Source organism: Hyperolius riggenbachi, chromosome 12 (assembly GCF_040937935.1).
Source record: "Hyperolius riggenbachi isolate aHypRig1 chromosome 12, aHypRig1.pri, whole genome shotgun sequence".
Lineage (NCBI taxonomy): Eukaryota > Metazoa > Chordata > Amphibia > Anura > Hyperoliidae > Hyperolius > Hyperolius riggenbachi.
This window is the reverse complement of record NC_090657.1, coordinates 19,692,428-19,698,933: the sequence shown is the minus strand read 5'-3', so window position 1 is coordinate 19,698,933 and position 6,506 is coordinate 19,692,428. Positions and strand designations below refer to the sequence as shown.

Genomic DNA, 6,506 nt, shown 5'->3' with positions numbered 1-6,506 from the left:
CAAGCTGACGCAGGTAGCTAACTTTTTTATTTTTTTTTCCTCAATTCTTGGCCTCGTAAGTCCTTTAAGACTCCCTGAAATGTCTAGAGGGTGCACGTTATTCGAGTCCTGTTGAAGAAAAAACGGTAGAATCCAGTCCTGATTCAGATGGTATGAACTTGTCACTTTTGGAATGAATCTCTGAATTGGTCTCAGGACTACGCAATCCGGAAGAAAGGTTAGGTATGGCTCTTCATGACCTAAAGCCTGGATCTCAGACACTCTTCTGGCAGATGTTACTGCCACCAGGAATACTGATCTTAATGTTAAATTCCATAGTGTGCAGTACTGAAGGGGAAATAATGGTTCCTTTGTCAGTGCCTGTAAAACTAGTGGGAGATCCCACTTGGGAAATAAGTTCCTCCTTGGCGGCCTAAGCTTTAGAACACCCTTTACAAACTGTTTTATAAGTGGGTGACTACCCCAAGGAGAGCCTGTAAGTGCCGAGATAGCAGAGACGTGTCCTTTAATGGTGTGGAAGGCTAATCCCTTGTCCAGACCTTTTTGAAGAAAGGCTAGTATTTGATTCGGTAGTGGGAGCAAAGGGTCAAACCTTTCTATCTCCGCAAACTCCTCGAATCTATTCCACACTCGGTTATAGGTCGCGTTAGTCATTGGTTTATTGGCTTGTAATAAGGTCTGTATTACAGCATCAGAACAGCCTAGTGATTGTAGCCTCTTCCCTCAATACCCAGGCCATGAGATTGAGTCTCTACGGATCCGGATGATGTATCTCCCCCTGCTGGAGAAGGTCTGGTCGGTTGGGGAGAGGAAGAGGAGATTGCAACTTCAAGTCCCACAACAGGGGAAACCAAGGCCGATTCGGCCAAAAAGGCAGAATCGCTATTAGTGTCACTCTCTCTCTCAATAGCTGTGTTAATAGTTGTGGGATCATTGGTGTTGGCGGGTAGACATAGCCAATTTCGAACTTCCACTTCGCTTTTATGGCATCTGTCGCCATCGCCTCTTTGCAAGAGTATCTGGCCATGAACTTGGTACATTTCTTATTGACTGCCGTTGCCATCAGATCTACTTGGGGAATGGGATACTGAAATTGGCTGCAAATCCATCAAGATACCTCTTGGCAAAGAGCCCACTCGCCGTTGTCTATATGATGGCGACTCAGGTAATCAGCCTTCGTGTTCTGGCGACACGGGATATACATCGCTTTCAAGTCCCGTACATTGCGTTCCGCATACTGGAAGATTTCCTCCGTCTGCAAGAGCAGATTCCTGCTCTTCGTGCCCCCCTGTCGCCTTATATAGGAGACCGCTGTTCGATTGTCCATCTTCATTAATACAGGCTTCTCGTGCATCAAAGTTTGAAAACTCTGTAATGCATGAAGCGCCGCCCTTAATTCTAGGATATTGGCAGGAGTGTGATTCTGAGGTGTGGGCCACACCCCCTGGGCTGACTGCATTAGACAGTGCACACCCCAACCCTTCAGACTGGCATCGGTAGTAATGATGGTCCAAGGCCCAGGCTGTATCATATGACCTCTCATCAGGTTGCTCTGGACGTTCCACTACTTCAGTCCCTGCTTCATGGGGGTCGTGATCTGAATTGTCTGCTCCCATATATATTGCTTGTCCCATTGTGTGAGAAAACCCCACTGGAAGGGTTGGATGTTCCACTGTGCCCATCTGATCATTGGTATAGTTGATGTTAGGTAGCCAATCATGCTCAGACAATCTCTCGCTGTCAACTGTTGTTCGTTCAGTACTCGTTGGATCTTTGATACTAGAGCCAATCTTTTCTCCTCTGGTAGCATTATTCTGTTTTCTCGTGTTTTGATCAGTGCTCCAAGAAATATCATTCCCTGAGTCGGCTGCAGTTGACTCTTTCCTACATTTAGTTTCCATCCAAAGTGCTGAAGAGTGTCCAACAAAATCTGTTTGTGTTGTAACAGTACTCTTCGATCTTAAGCCAGGAGTAGCAAATCGTCTAGGTACTGAAATAGACGAAGCCCCTTTAGTCTCAGAACTGCTACTAGTGCTAGAAGAATCTTGGTAAAAGTTTGTGGGGCGGTACATATCCCGAATGGGAGGCATGTAAATTGGTAGTGGAGTGATCCTACAGCGAATCTTAGGATCTTTTAGTTGTTCTGATGTATGGGGACGTGCAAATAGGCGTCTTTCAAGTCCACACATCATCCAATCTGACACCATGATTGATTTCGTGATTGACTGTAGCGTTTCCATTTTGAATTTTTTCAGTTGTATTCGTTTGTTCAGTCTTCTTAGATCCAACACTTTTTGCGGACAAAAAATAGTGGGGAATAGAATCCCTCTCCTCTTAGCGCAGTTGGAACAGGTACTATCGCCTTTTTGAGTATGAGAGACTCGACGTATTGAGTCAGCACTAATTTCTTCTCTTCTGACACTGGAATGCGTGTAGGAATAAAGTAGTTTCCTGGTGGTCTTCCCACTAATTTCCATTTGTGACCTTGGATGACTGTTTTCAGCACCCAAGGATTGGTGATGTTGTCCACCCAAATTTGTCCAAACTGACACAATCTCCCCCCTACTGGACAAATCTGGGCGGAGACACCCTCAAAAGGATTTCTGTTGTCCTTGGCCTGAAGATGTGGTCTTCTGTCTAGTCGACCTTTGGAATGTTGTCTGTGAACCCTGCCAGCTGCGTCGATATTCTCGACCTGGTCTGTAGGAATGTGGGTTCCTATACTTGGCCTGTTGAAATTTATTCTGTTGAAAAGTAGGTTTCTTGTTCTTCCTATCCTGAGGAATCAACCCCGATCTGCCTCCAGTAACACGTTGTATAGCTGTGTCCATCTCTGCCCCAAATAGTAATTTTCCATCGTATGGTATTTTACACCAGTCAGCGCGGGAGGAAGGATCCGCTGACCATGCTCTCAGCCAGAGAGCGCGTTTGGCCATCACCGAATATACCATAGACCTGGATGTACTCCTAATTATATCCACCGCAGCTTCTCCCATGAGATCGGACGTAAGTTTTAAATCATCCAACGAAGAAATTATTGATTCCTTCTCTGCGTCGTTACGCATAGCTTCTTCTACGTTAAGAGTCCTTACTTTGATAGCTTTGGCAATAAACGTGAGGGCCACAGCAGGCTTACTCGCCCCTCCTGAGGTTGTATAAATCTTCTTTAATTCTGTGTCTATTCTTCTATCTAGGGCAACCTTAAATGAGGCTGCATTCTCTCTGGGCAGAGTGGTAGGTTTCGCCAGTCTGATTACCGAGGCATCCACTACTGGAGGATTATCTAAACGTTTTGACTTGTCTTCCTTCATAGGGTATAGCTGAGGAGATGCGATTATGCAAGGGAGGCTTTTTCTCAATCTTCTCCCACTCTTCATCAATAATTTCGGAAATTTCCTGCATAAAGGGAAACGGTGTAACCCTTTTCTTTAAGTGTGTGTAGTACTCCTTCTGTTTCTTAGTGCTTGCTAACACATTCTCCCAGTCATCCTCTTCCCATTGTATGGCTTCCCTCACGGCGCATACATAAGGTTCCACTAGCGTAAAGTCAAAACCTACAGTATTCAGATCCTCTTCTCCAAGGATTGGTTGTGGCTGGGTTTCCGCTGAAGTAGATGGTTGAGAGGGCAGGGATGCAATATATTCCCTCATGGAATCCTGGACCGCCACTTTAATTAATTCTGATACGTCTACTGGCGACTTTTGAGGCTCTGAGGACATCTCTGAGAAACATCGTTCGCAGACAGTTTTGCCAGGCATCACATCCCTGTCGCAAGCCCAACAGCCTTTTCTTCGCCTACTTGGCGAGTTCGATCTTCGCCTTTGAGGTGAACGACTTCTCTCCCGATAATAATAATATTGGGGACTTTGTCTTCGCGATCTTGACCTAGGCCGTGACTTCTTGTTCTTATGATGCTTCCTAGGACTGATAAAAGATAAAAAATAGTTTCAGTCCAGCACTCAGTGTTGTGGGCAAGAACCTACCTGCACAACACCCCCCCCCCCACACACACACACACCTTTTAGCCTGGGGCTGGTTTGCTACACTTGCCGTGGAATCAGAAGGCCCAGCTGATGCAGCTGAAAGGAATGAAAGAAAGAGCAAATAAGGATAACAAACAGTCTAAAGATATAAATATAAGCGAACTCAACAAACAATGCTAGCCGGTGCAGTTAATACAGCAGCAGTATGTACCTGTAAGCTGCTGAGCGTTTGTATCCACAGGGGACGCCATAGAGAGCCTTTCTGTAGCTTGTTGCCGGTGGTTGGAGGATGCAGTCGCAGGAACGCCGGCCATCCACGCCGCCAGCGCATAGTGCGCTGAGCGGCAGGTTTAAATAATCCTGGCCAGCCTCCAACCCAGTTCGCCGCGTTGTGCCCAATCACCGGCCGCCGAGCTCCGCTACGTCACTTGCGGCGGAAGTGCGTCATGCGGAAGTCCCGCTGGAGCGCAGCCGCCGGCCACTGGAGCGCATAGAAGACAGGAAGGAAAGGTGAGAAAGATTCCACGGCCACCAAAGAGACGCTACTTAGCGTTTATACACAACACATAGTTTTCCTTCTGGCACTGATACTCAGACATTTAGACTGATAGTATACTGGCCCAGCCCGTTAAACCAGCAAATTACAGGTTCTACCCCAGCTATCTTATAGCCCGTCGGGGGACCACCGGCCGAGGCCACCGGTATGAATGCTGAAGTTCAGCAGATGGGGGGGGGGTGAAAAACAATAAATAAAAAGATGTAGCCAGCCTTGCAGAACGCCATCCCTGAGGTGAGTTTACGAGGACAAAAGACTGGGGGGGGGGTCTATGCAGATTATTTATAAATTTCAACATCCTATGGGGTAGAGTGGGCGGGGCATCTACCCATTTGTGTGATGACATAGGCATTGGGAATGGTAAAGCTGGATGAGGTCAAGTCCAGTAGTGATCCTGTTGTGGGCGGACATGTTGAGTGGATAGCAGTTCACTGCGAATGGCTGGTAATTTGGAATGGGTTCTGCATGGTATTCAACTTTCAGACATATGTCTTTCAGAAAAATGATGATTTGAATCCCATTCCTATTCCCTGGAATCAGAAAGGCAGAATCGGCTGTACTTATCTACTTTTATTATGTTTTTGTTATAATTGAATTATAATATTTCAGTAATCGGACAATTAAAATCAACCACTGCATTTGAATGTTCAAGATGCATGTTGTTTTTTTTTGGATCAGATAAATTAAATATATTTATTACTTGGTCGAATAATTTGATAAATCACCAGTATGACTGATTTTTCTGAAAATTTCCAAACAAAAACCTTCAATTTTTGTATTTCCTTATCTGATTATTATTATTTTTTTAGATAATTAAAATGTCAGAAAAATGTATATATTTTTTCTCAATCTTCAATTTCTTAATATAATTGATTTTTATATATCTAAAAAAAAATAACATTTTGTTGAATTGTGCACAGCCCCCATTAGAATGATGGTGATTTGAATCCTGGATCTGAAGAAGCTGAAGCAGCTGTAGAAATATGAGCTTTGATTTTTTAGTAGTATCATTTTATTTTTTTTAATGAATATTCTGGCAAAATGTGCTGTGGAAATGTTATAACTACGCTGAGCTCTGATAGATGTTCTGTAGTAGGATAATGTTTGGGAACTACTATGAATGTAACACTGTAGTCACTCTGCTATGGGTCAGCTGGTCTGAATTGGTTACAGCATAAAAGCTAATGCAGTTTCCTGGAGTTTCCTGTGTGAGGTCACATTTGCATATGAAGTCAGTTTCTGACTATCCTTTCTAATTGGCTGCAGGGCGGCACACATGTAAATAAGGCTGGAGCATTATGGGTAAAGGTGCGCTACGTCCTTCGAGGCAGAAAGTTTTAAAAATAATCTAAAAAGTGTGTTGCTGCATCCTATGAGGTTTGTGTGCTGCTTTCAGTATCTTGTAGGAAACATATTCTTTCTATTTATGGCTCATATAGGGTTTTGTCAGCACAATGTGGATAGGACCCCCGTAGGCTGTGGTCTGTAGTCATTGCAGAGAGTAGGTAAGACTATACTTTCAGGGATCATTTCTATAGAGTTTGTCTGTGGAGATGTGCTCTAAAGTGTACAAACTTGCCAATCACGATGAGGAGTGTCAGTGTTTTCCTCTGAGCAGGAAGGGGGTTGGTAGTGCTGCTTGTATTGGTAGCTGCTGCCAGCTAGCAGCTATTGAGGACTGTTCCACTCTTACTTGTAAGAGCTGGAGGAGGGAAACGCAAGCTGAGTGATTGTTTTTATAACTGTAAAAATAAGCACATAAATTATCTAATTCTAAGCTAGCTACTGTTCAACTCAGCAGTTGTATCTGATAAGGAAGGATACTACTGATATTATTGAGTAGAGATGGGAGGTTCAGATTCAATGATCTGGATGATTTGGATTAGAGATGGGAAGTTCGGATCTTTTCAATGATCTGGATAATTTGAATCGGATCAAAGCATTCCGGGGTGAAATGACTAGCAGG

The 6,506-nt window shown here is 44.3% G+C and overlaps 1 non-coding gene across 1 annotated transcript; it reads left to right on the top strand.

The window, feature by feature from the left end:
* Window positions 1-6,047: 6,047 nt before the first annotated feature.
* Window positions 6,048-6,271, top strand: LOC137542593 (small nucleolar RNA U3). Its single transcript, XR_011025478.1, has one exon. It is a non-coding gene; the product is annotated as a small nucleolar RNA U3 (small nucleolar RNA).
* The last annotated feature ends 235 nt before the right edge of the window (window positions 6,272-6,506 follow it).